Here is a 17,908-nt window from a genome sequence, read left to right as displayed (position 1 = left end):
AGCTGCCCTACAGCCCACTGACTGCGCGCCGCAGTGGTGGTGATCCGTGCTCGGAGGCTCACTGACCCAAAGAGATATTATCAGGGCTTATGTTACTCAGCCACACGTCTTAATGAGAAACTTTCCCGTTCCCCTGCCCGCAACCGCTGGCAGGCCGGCTCGCAGACACACCTTCCCCTGCATCATCCCGGCCGGTCCATGGGTTGTACGGGCGGCCTGAGCAGAGCAGCGTGGATGGGGAGCGCTGCAGCACCTTACGTGGAGATGCTGTGTGCTTTTATGCAACCGCTTCTAAGGAGGTTAAGGAGCTGTAATTAGCGTACATCATCTCTCTGTCAGCCGAGCTAATCAGGCTGAAAAATCCCAAGCGTCTCCACTCCTCAGCAGCCCGGCTTCTTGCTTCGGTGTTTTCAAGCTCTTTCTTGCTAATTGCTCACACTGCCTTCAGACTCACTGGCACCAGGGAAAGCTTCCTTCTCGGGTGGAAATGGGGGAGACTTTCTGTCTGGAAGAGCCCTTTCCTCTCAGCTAGGAATTTCATTACAGCTCCGGACTCTGCTGAAGACCTCTGTTGACACTGACTATACAGACCATTTCCAAGCTGCTGTTATACATTCAGCTTAATTCTCACTGAATTCGGGGGGAAATGCTTGACCTCTGCCTGTGCTGGAAGATCAGCGGCGGGTTGAAGGCAAAGCAGCCCAGGCGTCACGGCTGCCAGCTGCCAGCACAGCTGTGGCTCGGGCTGAAAGCATCCACGCTACGATCACACAGCAGAGGTTATGGGATCTGCTGCTGAGCTGCGGTGGTTACGTGCTCAGATCCGCCTGCACCCGATCAGATCAGCCCACACGACCGAGGGCTCGGGGTCAGTGCTAGCAGCCTCACGCTTCCTTCGCTGAGAGCATCTCCCAGAGCCAGACCTACGTCTGCAGCTGGGAATGGATGGGCTGCTTACTACTCAGTTATCTCAAACAAATTTACTCACAACTTCACAATCTAAACACCATTCACAATACCTGCTCACGTCTAAATGTAATAATGTTCACCGTCCTTTGAGCCACAGATGATCAGAGACCCAACTGTTTTAAGAAACCATCTAGCTGGTCTTTTTTGGTTATGGCTAGTGTCTGCTGGGCTTCCCTCTAACTGACCTTCCTAGGACCGATAATAAAATATTCTTCACTGCAGACCTTGCCTTTCCAGCGTGCTCTCTCTGCTTGTTGGATACCATCTTCATTTATCAGCTTCCCGGTGATTTTTCACTCATTTTGGTGACTACATAACTACATTGTGAAGTAAGGTGTACTTGCAGCACAGTGCTTCATGATACTAAAATTCAACCCTCAAAATAAGTCACTGTGTAGTGAAAGTTACACGCACAAAATAAATTGTAAAAGCCAAGAACTAAATAATAATTAGATTAGTTTTCATATTCCCTCTCACATCATATTAATATGATCTAATTTTTGAGTTGTAATTATTTTTTCAACCAAATGATTTTAGGAATCAGAGCTTCATGAGTTCACCTTAGAAAAAAATAGGAAAAAAAAGCAAAAACACACTAAATAATATATTATTTCATTGTATTGATGTCAGAAGGATGATATAGATTTGATAACAGAGACACATACTTTTAAGGTCTGCCTCTCAATATCATAAATTACATTTTTTGTGTTTACAGTTGACTTTATTGCCGGTGTAAATGCAAACCCTAAGTATGTCTGCACATCATAAGATTACTGAAAAGGCAGAAAACACAGAAAGTTTCAGAGCTAGAGGACATAGTTTAAAATATCAAGGACCAGATTCGCTATGTAGAAGTAGGGTGCTGCACTATATCCTCATTCATTTTTTAAGTTAAAAAAACAACAACAAAAAAAAACAAACAGCAATCTCCCTTCTTTATTGAAAGGTCACTGTAATGCAATAGGACACAGTAAGCAGTTGTGAAATTAAGCCCTCCAGAACCTGGTTGCAACTTTGGAATGTGACCATTGTTGTGCAATGGAGTTTGTCACCATCATATGAAAAAGCCATTGGGAAATAAATCTTTTGTTTACCTGCTTATCACAGATATTCATCAACTGATTCACATTTTGTAGTATTTTGCTAAGGTCTAAGACAATACCTGAACTACAAACATCTTGACCTTTTTCTTTAAACAACTCAAGTAATCTTGGTACAATCTTCATACATCCTACATACAGAATGTTCTTTTTTCTTTCGTTCCTCTTTAAAGAGAAGGTACGTCAGTAGGTTCACAACTTCTTAAAAGCTTCTCAGTTCCTGCCACATATTATTACCTGCTTAAAAAATACAGTAATGATGCCGTGTTAGATATCCAGTGTCATAGTAATGATGCCGATGTCTCAAGCAGGGGCTTGACCTCTGCTCAGGAGGTACGAGCAGTAAAAGCAAATTAACCCACATGTAGAGACATCTGTATACCCAGAAGTATGAGCACATTGTTCTAATTATGCTCTTCGTTCCCTGGAATTCTGAAGAATCTGAGGACATATGTACCTCATATGGTTGTAGGTGTAAACACGGCTCCTTCACCCATTCCCCTGGGTGAGCAGATGGAGACTGCTGCTGATTCAGAATTTGTGCAGCCACATTTGCATGGCACTGAGCTGGCTAGATGAAGAGACAACGCAGGCAGAGGAACTCAATATGTCTGCACATGTCTGGAGATGCTCACCCTGAGCTGCAGGCTTTCCCTGATACACAGAGGGCAACATAATGAAGATGTTAACCAAGCTTCTCAACCTGAAGTGATACTTTATGTTTATATAGAAACCAAAAACACGGCTCCTAAATGGTTCTTTAGGTTCCTATATGGGGATTTAGGAACTTAACTTTGTAATGTGCACTCTGTACAAGAACTTAACTCTCAGGATCTTGAATATCTCAAGTGGCACAGCTAGCTAGCTAGATCTGAAATACACAAACTAGGCTTGCCTTCAGGTAGGAGTCTCTAACCTGCACAGTAAATAGCATCTCTCTTCTCTTTCTCTTCTTCCTTGGTGACTTGACTTTTTCCAAGAGTGTGGAATTTCATGACTGGTAGATCTTTTCAGTTGCAAGTATCTTTGAACTGTCTCTGTTCTCTAGGTAATCTCAGGGAAATTTGTCCACTAATCCTGCCACTATTAGTATAAAAGTCTTGCCCGAGGTTTTAAGAAGTGAGGAAAGAAAAAAAAAAAGCAGCAGCAGTGAAATCTGCTAGACTAATGGCTTTTGAAAAAGTGAGGAATTTGGCAGCTGCTTAGAAATGCGCAATTTAACACAGAGCCTCTTTTTCTCAAAAGGTGATAGTGATTAAGTCAGTCCAGCGATGCTTCTGGATCTTGTATGACTGTGCTTGTGAATCAACCTCTGACAAACTGCAGTAAGAAGGACTACATTCTAGATTAAAGGCTCAAAGGACAACCTTAGTCAGTAAGGTTGGTTCTACAAAGGCACAGTCACAAAAACCAGGGCAAAAGACAAAGAACAGCTGGTTGTTTTTTTTTCTGGCCATCTGTAGCTTATGCTATGCAAGCACTACATTTTATGTCAAATTTGCTTAGTAATAAGAATATTATTCAAAGCTTATGGGCAATAAGGAATTTTATCCTAAGCATCCTACCCATTATATATGAGTAAGAGTTCTCCAGGTTAGATGGACCTGATAAGATGAATTTGAAGGGTGGGAAAAAAAAAAAGCCTTCATTCTGCAGCTGAGGGCAATGCTGAAACTTAATATGTCCGTAGAATACAATTTGTTACTGCTTTGTTAGTCACTTTTCCATTGACATCTTACAGTCATATTGGTTCCTATACTTCAAACACGCTTGGAACACCCAAGAGAAGAATGCAACAAGGTGGACATCCTCGCAGCTGAATGGATGTGAAGTCTTGCAGCACTGTGCACATGATTTACAGCTTTATAAAATGTGTTCTGTTTGTTCTATCACTTGAAAATATTGACGAAAATCAGATTGGATTCATAAGTGGAACAGAAAGTGATTTGAGAACTGAGAGTTTTCGTCTGTCACTTTAGGATGTAGATGTAACAAGATGCCAGTTTCAATTCAATAGTGTGTTTCTTAGGCATTTTATGGAAAATAGTTAGCACTCGGTAATAAAGTTCACGTTTGGTGATAGACTACCTTGTGAGCTTAACCTGGAGCTCAGCGCATCATCTTCTGGTATGTCCTAAAGAGCAAGACTCCACGTCACTGCCCTGCCCTTCCTCTCCATGCTGATAAGTGTGAAGGTGTACACAGAAGCACACGCATGGTGAGGGGAATGATTTGCTGCAGCTTAACAGAAACATCACTTACACGGCGTGTAAGGAGATGCCCAAGAGATATCATGCCTTAGGCAGCTCCAATCTTCCTGATGATCCTCAGAGCAGAAAAGCCTCCTACACAGAGCTGTCTTTTAAAAGGCACAGTCTTACTCTTAACATAAATTCTCATGTCTATATTCTGCATAACATGTCTGGAGGTGTGGCTGAGGTACAGCCTCAGTGGCTTTGAAGAGATTGCTAAAGAGCATCTATCATGAGTAACTACTGAAACCATTTTAATAGCAGTGATTTGGGGGTCACTGTCAAAGAGGTAACACAGAAAAACATCAGAACCATGTCCCACTTTACACTGTTTGCTATAACACAGTCATTTTTTTAATCTAGGAAAATTACACAGTATCACTTTTGGTATGACTGTTAGTCAGGAAAACCTATAGAAAAATGACTTGAGCCTTATTTTAGTTAAATTTACTGAACAATTTCAAGTCTCGAAGAGAAGAATTCTCTTCAGCGCAGTGATGTGTGTACCTTTATTCATAAATCTGTGTTAAAATATTATAGAACAGAGCACATCAGGACAATGCATAGGATGCTACTGTTAAGCTTAATAAATAATTCTTGCTTCTCTCTTCAGTCATCAAAACAAGACTTTTTATAGAGAAACCACTGCAATCAAATTTCTGAGGTTGGTTTTCTAACAGATTAGAAAGAGAAAACTCTTTAGTTTATAAAGATCCTGCAACAGTATGTATTATTAAACATAGGGATGAACACACCATCCAGTCTCTATTCTCATCATCTGAAGTTCAAGGAAGAGATAGATAACAAACTTCTTAACTGTGCCCAGATGTTTTGAACTTACTTTATTGGTATTTTAATTTGTTTTCTGGTAAATCCTTTAAACACAGGCAGATGGTTGCATGCTGATAGCATAACATTTCCCTTCAATGAATTTTTTGCTCTCCACAAGCCATGGTGATAATTTCAAAATGTAAAAAAGGAGCATGGAAAATATTAAAGCACGTTAAGGTTTTGTTATCTTTTGTTCTCAGAAGTGACTTTTAGTTAGAAATGACATTTAGTTGGAAACCGAGTTTTAGCATACTGATGAGTGATATTTGGCCCTGCCAGTGTATTTCAGGCTATCATCACATGGTTGCCTCAGCACGCTGCTTTTGGTTTCAGCCCTCTCTCATTACCCCTTCCCATCTGACCGAAATCAGGTGATCTTTCAGAGGCATTCCCACAGTCGGCCAGCGAGCTACTCGCTGTCGGATACCAAGCACCATATTTAGGGTGTGCCTTTGAAATACCCAGGCCAATAGGAACACAGTTGCCTCATTTTGTCTGCCCCGTAGAGCTGTCTGACTTCCCATCTGAAATCCTTTGCCAAGCAAAGAGAAAACGTTCTCAACTACAGGCTCCGTACTCCGATTCCACGCATGCCTCTGCTGAAAATGTAAATAATAATAAAAAAAAAGAAAATGTTAAAATGTTTAAAATATACGCTACATAATCTGGATAAAGTGTAATTAACTTTTAACATCCATGCAATCACTTTGTTATTGCAGCTAAAAAATAATTCTCAGAACCCAGTTCTTCCAGAATCTCCAAGAAAAATACTCTTTGTTTCACCATTTTCTGATTCATTCGACTTTGGAAGCAAAATAAACACATTGCTGTGTTTAATATTGTTGCACAAGAGAATTCACAAGAATGAAATGTGTTCAAAGTTCCTAGAAAAAAAATGTAGCAACGCAGGCTGCCAACTTGTTCAATGTCAAGCTCTAGGCAGTATAGCAGGACGAGCAGTAAATGACTCACAGTGAGTCACGCTTTAGCTATTTTTGCTTTTAAAGTAATGCCAGGCGCTGTGTTAATATTCAACCCAGAGTAAATTTAGCAATGCAAGAAAACAAGTGTTTCCATGGTTGCTCCTTCACAATGTTTATGGTATATACACAGCCATTAGGCAGAGGAATTAAGCCAGATGAAGAATATGGAAATGTTCCTCTTTCATTTACAACCGAATTTTGCTACAGCGGGTTTCATGACTCACTCGGCTACCAGTTTTTCCAACTCGAACAAAAATGTAAAGCAATGGCTAGCACAGCACCAGCGGTACTGTTAGTGGTCAATAACCACCACTTTCCTCCAAATTACGGCTTGTGCTGTGCACACAGCTGACCTGGGAGCACACCGGCGTATCAGCAGCTGTGCAGTCAAAAGCAAATGCAAATGAAGCAGTTTCAAGGCAATTACGTCGCCGATATTGTTTTTTTTTTCCAGGACAAAACAAGACTGATGAAGGCCTCCCCAGTGAAACTAAACACATCAATCACGGGCAACGTGTCCTGTGACACTGCGAGGAGAGGCGGGGAGGCAAGGCGAAGAGGAGCACTGCAGGGAGGAAGGTCGGGAGCCTTTGTGGCGTCATGCAAAAAGGGAAAGCAGCTGCAGAAAAACCAGGAAGGATGCTGATTCAGGCTGGGGAGCAGTTGGGTAAAATGAGGGAAGTGGTAAAGAGCACACGACGGAGCTGGAAAATATCTGTCCGTGACACAGCCGTGTCACAGATGTGACAAAAGCCACACAATTTCAGTGGAGCTGTCTGCACAGTGGTGTTTCCTTAGGTGAAGACATGCAGACCATGTAGACCATCTTATCCTTCTTGTGGGGGGGGAAAAACACAATGGATGCTACAGCAAAGGTTAGGTGAATACCTTTCTTTGCCCACACTAATAACAGAGCTGCCAAACGATTACATATGATTACTTGTTAAACTTTTTTGTTCACATTTTAATACAGTGATTTATTCATTAGTCTTAAATTGCAGTAATTACTATTTTTACTGCAGAGGCTGATAAAGCAATCAGGCAGCTTTTACATTTTTCCCCTCAAAGAAGTCTCTCTTCTGCTTTTCTGCGTAGTCTTCCGTGCTGCGATGCGCAGGGCTTTATTTTTCCTGTGTTCCTATCTGATTGTAAACTAGCTACTTAGTTTATACTGGAAGTTTATAGATAGATCCTTACGAACCTGGAAAGCCTTCCTGGAAAGGCTTCTTTTGATTTCATCAAGTCTTGAGCTGACCCATAAACTCTCAGATAGGGAGTGCGAGAAAATACTGAAGTCTGGGCCAAATCCAAAGAACTGAATGAAGCAAACTACAGACAATGAAGTCCAAAATGATGAAAAATCCCGTTCAGTGGCTTCCTAACCCTGAAGGCATCTAAATCTGGTAAGTCCCTCCCAGGTTCTCCGGAGATCTGAAGCTCTGCCTTGCCCAGAGCTGCCCCAGCCGCAGTAAGGAGGAGTAGGGCTTTGTCTTGTGACCTTTTTGGCTCTCAAAATGAGGTGCAGTTCCATCCAAGTGGCAGAAGAGAAAGCGGCAATGGAGATGCAGAGAACCCACCTCCTTGTTCCTTGTTAACCACCGGAGTGCACAGTCACGCACCCTCTTGCTTGTGGTCTTGCCTGCCCCCTCACACTCCTGCCGCACACCGTGCAAGCTTTGCTTCAGCCAAAGGGCTGAAGAGTGCCCTCTGCAGACTAGCCGAAAGCCAAGGGGTTGCCTACAAGCATATGAGCAAGTCCATGATGTCAGACTTCAGGCCCGTCCCATCCAGCCGTCGGAGTCTGCTGATGAATAATAGCAAATCCCTACAGAAGGCACGAGGCCGGGGAAGCCTACAGCGATGTTTCTTGGTATCCTTGCCTCACCACCAGCAATCTGGGCAGAGGCATTTGGAGGATCCAAAGGAACCAAAAGCACCATCTTCACATTTAACAGCCCGTGAGTGACTTGTCTTACGTGTGGATTTGTTTGCATCGCTGGGCACGTGCTGCAGACACGGCGCTCCTACCAAACAAGCACTCCCACCATTGCTCCACTTGCAGTTGCTGGGTGACTTCTCTCCCTCGTGAGGTATTTTTGGTGGCTGCCGGCACACCTGTTAAGTAACTTTGCCTTTAATCCTGCAATCGCTCACGGCAGGTCCGGTAACACAACAAACCTGCATCCATACTCGAGATGCTACGATGTGATAAACCCATCCATGCTTGTCAAGTCGGGTGGTGTGTCTCAGATGAGAGCTGGTAACAGCGGAAAGGTGACAGCTTAAACCACTCCTCCCTCAGTTGTGACAGCATCTGAACACTCCTAGCCCGTTTTAGAGTAAGTGTAAATGCTACCAAAGATGTTTGACTTCAATTTCATGCTAATGGTGACTGAGAGGCTGCGTATCACAGGTTACCCCAAGAGACCATACACACAATTACCACTTCAGCTCCCAGACATCAGTAATTGTTTGAGTGCCTGCAATTCCCCAAACCACAGATTAGAGCCATGGTCTGCTTCCCCTCCATCCACATAAAACGTGTGCTCAGTCTTACAGCTAAAGCTCTTAATTCTCTTCTTTTGTGTTACTTTATACTTGGCATGCTTTTAGCCATCTTACGCAATCCTGTGATTGACATTCTGCTGACAGAATAGATCCCTCACTAAACAAAGTCATTCACGTAGACGTACCCTAACCCTCCTTGGGGGAGCCAAGGCACTTAGCTCCGGGCTCTGGCATCCAGCCCGAGGTCCACAAACCTTAAAGATGAGTTTTGCAATCCTTCAGCATTTCTCTAGCTCTCTTCAGGTCAATTTATTTAACAAGCTCAGGGCAGTGTGAAGAAGATCTCCAGTAAATTTCACAGCGTAAAATTTAAGATGGAAAGAAATTCTGCTTTTCTGCAAGGTTATTGGTGCCTAAGGCTCTCAGGAGGGAAATTAAATGAGATTATCAAAAACTATGGGAAGCAGCCAATACACATGAACCACTGATTAAAAAATTAGAGGATGTTTATTCATCTTCCTGCACATTATTAGCTTGCATGTTATTGTATCTTTCAGGGAAATTCCGTTGACTTCAGAAGCTGCACTGATGCTTAGCAAACAAAGATCTAGCTCAACCTGCAGCTCTTCTGAAGGGCACACCAAAGAGATACACAGCAAATAGTTTCAGAAACCATAAAAGCACCAAATGTTTTCCTTTCTCTGAACTAGAGTACTCTGAAGTTACCATGCAGTGCGATATGCAGTGATGGATTATTATTTAGTCAGCATTATCTCAGATCTACTTCCCTGTGCTTTGTCAAATGCTTTTTGTGCTGGCACTCAATCCAAATGTTTTACTTGGGTGAATTCTACTTATACTAGAATTTCTTTTGATCTCTATGCATACTGGTGGCACAAAGTCACACATGTAAATTACTGAAATGAACTCATAGGAAGGGTAAAAGAAACTACTATCTCTCCCGGAGTAAGACAAATACTTAATAAGCCAAATAAATGAGTAAATAAAAGAAAGTTCCTTAAGTTTAAATCTCTATTGAGCCTTACTTTTCTACTTCTTCATCAATACCCTAACCTCCAAAAGAGAACGTCTCAGCTGAAAAATCCTAAGACCAAGATGCTCTCTCCCCGTCCTTTTTCATTGCCTCCTTCTCCTTGGGCAGTTCTTCACTTTATTTGCTGTAATCGCACTTGAAGTTTAAGCTGTAAACTCATGGCACAAGAATGGAATTCCTCTGCTCTCTACCTTTGAAATTTGTCTGAATGACATACAAAAAACATAAAGCAAGAAAAATTATAGTGAGATGGCAGACACAGTCCTTGCATTTTCACTACTCAGATTTTTACAAGATTTTTACACCACGAAAGAAGTGAAATTGCTCATGTTTTATTACCAGAAAACAGATTTTCCATAGGGTATAATGCTTCTATTGAAGTTTTCTGAATTCTGTGGGCAAACTTTGACATCTATTTCTATGGCTCTTACTCATCTGAAATGTATAAAACATTTCTGATTGTTTCATTTATGGTCACAAGACATACGCTTTTTTAAGTTTCAGTGTTGCAACAAAAGGATTGCCATACAGCCAAGAAATACAGGAACTGACTGAATTAAACTACACACCAGTGAGGGAGAAGATCTATATAAGCCAGGGTGCAGTGCCAGCTCAAGAACAAATGAGCACAAATTTAACCAAAGATTTACTTTCCCTGAACATTCCTCACCATGTGAACAAGGTTCTAAGGTTCTCCATCACTTTTCCAGTATAAGTAGAGGGGAAAAAGTTAATGTATGGCATTTTGTTAGATGCTGTGATTGACTGCAACAATAAGGGAACAGAATCAACATCCAGAAACGCCCTTCCTGACCTATGTTCAGTAAAAATGCCACACAAGTAGCCATCAATGTGCTCGCTTAAAAGAGAATTATCCCATGACAGTAAATTACCCAAACAAAGAATTATCCCTAAGTGTATAATAATAATAATAAATATTTCTATGCAACACTCCATTTCCTTCCTAGACTTTATATACTCAGTGCTGAGCTGAAAGCCCTGAAAGCTGGGCTGGTAGGAAAGCAAGAATTATACCTTGCAAAGGCTTGTGCAATGGAGTGAAATGTAGATCTTATAAATATACATGTATAGATCAGATGAGAGACATCGAGATAAAAAGAGTTCACCCTTAAATATGCACTGATTGGAAGGGCAGTTATTTATAACTAGACAGACCTTCATCTGATGCTCCTTCTGATTTAGATACCTCTCAGCTGAGTGCATTTGCCATAGGGCTAAAGGATCCATGTCTTGACACTGGACTTCCTTCTGCAGTTGTTTCCATTTCTATGTGTATTTAAACACCACTGAACACAGAAAGGGAGAATCTGATTCCAGAGCCTACCAGTCAATAACACAGTAGACCCAAACTCAGTTCAGATCTGATTTTAAACTGCTGAGACCAAAACCCATGTTTCCTACACCCCGGAGCAGGACTGTTTGAGGAGGTGGGTTGATTCCTCTTTCATTTTAACTACCAATTCCACTTCAGACCTGTCAATGCCAAAGCAATAAACTTCTGCAGAAAGTACTTTGCTAAATCACACTGCAGAGGCAATCTTTTCATCAAAGAAACCTGCACCGGATCCATTGGCAGCTGATATTCTCCATTAATCCACTCACAGAATTATTGCTATAGGAAGCTCTTGCCTGCTGTCCTATCAATGTGTTAATTTTTGACCTGGAAAAATCGCCCCAGATTGCATGAGAGGAACTCCAACGGCATCATTTACTCTAGAATTGCTCCTTCCTTGCAAACTGGCAAGGATACAAGCTTTCATAGTAATTTTGCAGTTTGGATACTCATCTTAGGTGCTCTGTAACTGCCACTGTTGTAGCATTTAAGCTTCTTGTTTCTCTAGCTTGTTTCTCTTTCCAATAACTCTGTGAACCAGAGGGTTTATATGTCAGACATAATTATCATCACTCTAACTCATTGAATTTCATTCCCAGGCCCTGATCTCCTAATCCTTCACAACTACAAACGTGCTGTCTCACTTCTGAACAAGCCAGCTAGTTCCTCCCAGAAAAGATCCAGACAGGATAGTCCCAAAAGGACAAAACTATGCCAAGTTTTTCTCTCTCTGCTCAGGGCTGCCCTTTAGCCCTACCCAGAAGTCAGGTCTCATTCACACAAATGCCTCTAAACATCTTCATGTCACTCTTTGGGGTCCGCAATTTGCTTCCTCAGCATCACGCCATGAAAACATTTCTCTGGCAGGCTAGAGCACAGTTATGTTATTGCTTCCAGCTCTTTGAACTGAAAAATCTGAAAAAATAATGACGATGATTTAGTGCCACAGGAGAGCCACATGAGAAGCAGGCCAATTGAATGCTTTGCAGCGCAGAGTGGACGTGGCTACTTTGCTCCGCAGGGCAGCAGCCCTGAGCAGCATGGACAAGGGCCAGTCCACGCTCATTACCCTCTCCTGCACTGTCCACAAGCTCAATATCTACTTACCAAGTTGCAGACGCAGGTGTAACGTTCAGACCCGCAGAGATTTTAGACCTAACTCCCAGCAAAAGCTTTGCTGCTCTGAACCTAAATGACCTGAGCTAATACAAAAAGACTGTAACAAAGCAAAGAACTAAACTCAAGTATCCTAAACTGCAAGCTACCCTCCTAAGTCTTAGATCAGCATTCATTTATTTTCTAGTTACAGGGCTGCCTATAAGGAACTCTACATAAATGAAAAGTGCATATCCCACACACACCCCTGAACTGTCATAACACCAATCCCACTTTCAGTTAGAATTTTCAACTTTTGTGCTGACGTTGTTTTACCATAATTAGTTGGTAAAGGGATTTTAAATGAGTATTTTTTATTTACAATACAAAGAAGAATAAATTAACCTTATTTTTTAGCTGATCTTCTGCCAACACGTGCAAGTATAAAGATGAAAAGCTAAGCACACAGATGAAGATGTGACTTTGCCCAAGTAACTTTTTCTCAAGTTTCTATTTACTTATTTATTTACACAGGTAACTATTTACTCAAGTTGCATGTCTGTTACATGGTGAGGAATAAAATTAACTTGTCTACCTCGGTACAATGTTGAGAGTATTAATTGGATTAAAATTGTCAAGGATTATGCTATACAGTGTCATGTTGCAGCTTGTTTTTGTTTTTTTTTATCCTAATAAAAGCAAACCAAAGACTTTAGTCTTTCCTGAAATCTCTAGATAGACTGTTTTAGGAATTTAAAGAGAATTCCTTTCACATTATTGTTTTCTTCTATCCCAACCTGCATCTAAAGTATCACTGCGTACATCACTTTCTTTCAGCCAATTCATGGTTTTAAAATATAAGTATGAACAATGCATAATGGTGTCCTACTTGAACATTAATTATTCAAGTTTGTTCCTTTGAATATATTTGCTGATTGGTAACAACTATGAGCCTGTCCCAGCGAAATGTTAAATCTGATACATATGTTTTCCTTTCAAAATCTTTGAGATTTTATTTCTTCAGCGAAGAGCATTACAACCCCATTGTAGACCTTCCAGACTACATTACAATGACTGGTTTCCTATGACCAAATGGTTGCCAAAACGAATACTGCATCTCAAAATGATTTGTTCCCTATTAAAAAATAAATAAATAAAATCATTCTTACACTTTCCAAATTCACTCCTTGAAATCTTTGGCATAGTCAGCGATATTGTTATTCACTCAAATCTTAACACTTTCTACAAAGTGACTACTGCTTAAGTGTGCATCTGTTGGGCATTCACACAGAACGTGGTTATCAAGGACTCCAAAGTGCAAGTTATCAGCTGCTATAAAAGGGCTATGAAACCTGTCCCACTTTGTGCACTGAATGTGAAACTGAAGAACCTTCAGCAAATACAACAGTGGTAACTAGGGTCACAGGAGTAAAGATTATACCTTCTGATTAGTTCTTTTCACAGGGTATCAGAAACTTAAGCTGATACATACAGATTAAAGGCTGCATTTACTTTCATTTTGTGAAGGCAAAATTCTCATACTCTGTGCCAGAAGATGCCTTTGATATATATACACTGGCATGAAATGAAACGACTCGGTAATACTACATTAAACAGAAGGGGGGATTTTAAATTTACAGAAGATACAAAATGCAAAGTTACAATTCCTACAGTAATCATGACTTAGCTCCTGTGGGCTCGGTCCTGCAAGGTTCTGTTCTGTGGTTACAATCCAACAAGGAAGTGAAACATGCCAGCAATTTCACCCATTTCAAAGGACCTACTCATGCAATTTAGCTTAAGCAATTTGCTTAAGCTTTTCGCTTAATCAAAAGTAGATCACTAAGCACTTCGCAGATCTGGGACCCTTACGTGTAAGGAGTGCATCAGTCATGTAGGGGTAAGGTTAGAAAAAAATTTCTGTCAAAACCACATGTACTATCATTTTGAATTCTCTAGTACAACCAGATTTACTGAATATGCTGCAAGAGCACAATTATTTGGAAAAGATAACGCAGTCATTCCAGGCTATATGAAATGTTAAAAAAATAATAATTTAAAAAAATCAACACTTCTGTTTTATTGTTTACAATCTAATCAGCTTCAAGTAGAAGAATGAAACTGCTTCCCATTAAAAATAAGAAGTGGGCATTTAGGTACGTAAGATAGTTCTGGAAACAGACTTCACCAAAATCACTTGCTGTTCACATAAAACCTGTCTGACAGTGTTTTGACACATACCATCAGAGGTGGGGATTTTGCATCATTCTGCACAAATTCCAGCAAAAGTAGCTCAGAGATTGAGGGAAAATGCCTGCAAACTGTCTGAAAGATGAGCAGAACAGAAACTGCTCTAAGGCATGGTATCATCTGCTGCTGCTTAAAGTTCAAAGCCAAGCAGGTCTCCTCCCTGCAGAACCGCCTAAAGAGGACAATGTGAAGGTGACAGGGTGCCCTTCTCCTCCCCGAGTATCAGAGCTGCCCTCTGCAGCACATCACCTCTCAGGTGGCAGGTAAGAGCCATGCAGCTCCCCCTCCCTCGCATTTACTGTGGCAGTAAACATCAAGAATCTCAAGAAGAAGATGGAAAATGTACTGGCTCTCTTCATTTTCTGTGAAAGCAAGGTTATATTTAACTGTTTCATGCTCTGTATTGAACCTGAATTCCTTGTGTCAAGAATGTTTTTCTCCTTCAAATCCTAGTTCATTCCCAAGTAACAAGATAAGATGAGGACATGATGTGTCCTTGTTCAGCTATTCCAGAATACGAATGTTAAACCCTGCATAAAAGATATGAAATGATTAATGGTAACTCATCATGCAAGGCAAATCATTTTTACATCTACCCCTTCTGCCCCTTTGAGGTGGAAAAGGCTGGGACAAAGGAGAATACCATGAAACTCCTCTGAGAAAACTTGGTTGCAGTTCTGATATTTCATCTGAGTTGGCAATACAACCAAATCCCAGGAAAGAGCTAAAAATTGGACCACACTGTATATGTCTCTGCACTGCTTTAAACAGGCCAGGGGTTATGCACAGAATTGTGCCCGAACCTGGCAACACTAATAGTTGAAAAGAAGATATCAAACGGGTTAGCTGTTAATGAAGCTGTTGATATACTTAACCCTCCAAAAGCAGTTTTAAAGTCTGTCCCAGAATTTGCAGACGCTATAATAAGCTATGTTATGGATATGTATTGAAGGACCCATGCTTACGAAGGCACAACTCATAAAGGAGAAGCTGGGGAATACACGTACAACACTCTGAGCCTGCTTTATGTATAGTAACACTGCCTTCTACTTGGTATATGTGGCATTTTACATAATACTCACAGTGCTGTACTACACATCTCCACATACTGCTTTTTTACGTAGAGCCCAGCAATGAGAAAATGTGTTTTGTACTCGTTGGAGTCAGTTGAGCCTCTCACAAAGATGTGAAGATCAGAGGTCCTGATCCTACGAGAATGTATCTGTAATGTTTAAGCTTGTGAATACTCAATTCCGTGTTTAGAGTTTACAGCCTAATTAAAGGCTAGACATGAGTAGGGAAAACTCATAAAAGGAGGGAGAGAGGATGAGGGTAATGGCAAGAAGATCACATTACTACATAAAATAGAGAAATTGGGCAGCCTTACTGGTTCCAGGCCACTACATCACATGGAAGCAAATTTATGTATGTGAATATAAACAGACTTCAATGATCTTCAGTCACACATTATTACTCAAGAATTTCTGGTAGCCTTCCTGGTAAAAGAGCATTTTGGAGAGGAAAATGAAGCACAAAAGTGACTTTATGGTGGATCAACAGATTACTGAGGCAGAAGAGGCCACACTGATGCATGTCTAAGGCAGCAGAATTCTTGCTTTGAGAAATTCACCTCTGAATTTTTGTCTGACTTCTGTCTGCAGACCTGAGGTGGCATTTAGTTTGCCATTTCAGAAAAGGGGATGCTGAATGAGATTGCTTATTTGAACACAAACTCATTATTTTGAATACGAGAACATCGTAGCACATCCGAGACTGCCTGTGAAAGCTAACCAACGATTTTCCATTCAACCTTTATGTTATCAAAAACACTGTGAATCCTACTAAACTTAAGCTGACTCGGCTGATAAATAGTCTGCATGCCGATCACATCAGTTCATCCAACATCTTCTATCTTGTCAGCCACAGTCTGACCCCTGCGCCCAACCAAAAGTCCAAGTTGCTACTAAGACAGATCTGGATTTCAGGCAGTCGTAGGATAATGATGTCCTTGTACTCTTTTTTTTTTTTTTTTTAAGAATACTTATTTATTTGGGGGATTTTCGATTTGGGGATTATTTAATTTGGGGATTTTTCAACAGGCCTGCCAGTTAGAACTCAGTCACATAGCTTGAACTGAATATATTACTAGGGCATACACCCCCTCCTCAGGCAATTACAGGGTGGAAAGTAAATCCAAAGTCAGTTATCAAGATTTTATCTTCTCAGTTACAAACACCTGGAAATTAGGAATTACAACATAATGGTGGGGCAGTAATAATTTTATGGTTATGTAGGGAGTGAAAATTACACTTTTTTGTGGTCTGCAACTTGCTGTGTTCATCCTTAGAGTGGTGCCAAGAGCTCTATTAACCTCAGAGATCAGTGCTAATACTCAAATCCAAAATGTTAAAAACCATAAAGATGGGAAACAAACGTATTAAGCCCTCAAGCTCTAGTCCTAGCGAGTCTTGAGATATCAGATCTAAAATTCACCTTGTCAAGCATGTCCTCACACTTCATAAATCTCTATGGGGAAGTAATCCAAAGTCCAGTGAAGTCAGCAGGAAAATTCTTTCCGCTAGTTTCAGCGGGTTTTGGATTGGCCTCCAAAAAAACAGAACTCAGGAGAGCTACAGGAGAGAATCCAGAATACCAGTTTCCAATGGTATAAATCATTAATCTGTGACTCCTGAAGTTCCTGAGATACCAGTTTATGTTGAAATCAAAATGTGGGCTAGGAGGGATTAGGTACAGGGGTCAAGGGATAGCAAGCAGAATTATATGATTTCAAACATAATCATGATTGGGGAAGAACAGCACGAATAGTGTTAGAGCCCATGAACTTTCTTTCCCAACAGTAATCAGTGATTTTTAATAGCTGCTATTTGTGCAGGGCAATAAAAGTATACTACTTTGTTGTGTTGCATAAATACTAAAACTGTTAACTCTCCAACTTTTCTTGCATTTCAGGCACAAGTAACTTAAAATTTTACCACTTGATAAATGTGCACAAAATAAGAAAAACAGATCTTAATATGTTGCAGCATTAGATGGTGCGTGCATAGAAGCTGTAAACCTGAGAACACACAGAGTAAGCATTTTCCAACAATATAGTTCTACGATTAAAGCAAAGGTCTTCTTAGAGTTGCAACACATCCGAAGTTGTGAAACAGGAGCAATTTGTTTAAGTGACAAATGAAAACAGCTTACCTAATCCTTTTAGCAGATCCTATCAATTAAGGAAAAAACCCTGTCTTCAGATGAAAAAGCCCACCTTACAAAAAGAGATGTGAAGCAAGATTTCCATGGTACTCGTATCCAAGCAGGACAGGAACTGAGAGAGTCTAAATAAAACTACCTAGGTAACTACGCTGGCTTTTTGCTCCACAAATATCAGTGTAAATATGTTTTGAAATAGACCTCAGTTTGAGCCATAAACTGAGCAGTTTGAGTACAAACTGAGTTTGGCAGTTCTATATTTTAGGATATTTACTACACGTTATCATTTAATG

At 40.7% G+C, this 17,908-nt stretch overlaps 1 protein-coding gene across 2 annotated transcripts in view; it reads right to left on the bottom strand.

The window, feature by feature from the left end:
* The window catches only part of NSMCE2 (NSE2 (MMS21) homolog, SMC5-SMC6 complex SUMO ligase), a 133,137-nt gene that overhangs the window by 55,934 nt on the left and 59,295 nt on the right, over positions 1-17,908 (bottom strand). The window lies entirely within an intron of this gene.

Source organism: Anas acuta, chromosome 2 (genome assembly GCF_963932015.1).
Source record: "Anas acuta chromosome 2, bAnaAcu1.1, whole genome shotgun sequence".
In the NCBI taxonomy this organism is placed as follows: Eukaryota; Metazoa; Chordata; class Aves; order Anseriformes; family Anatidae; genus Anas; species Anas acuta.
The sequence above is the reverse complement of the archived record's forward strand: the minus strand, read 5'-3'. Positions and strand labels throughout refer to the sequence as shown.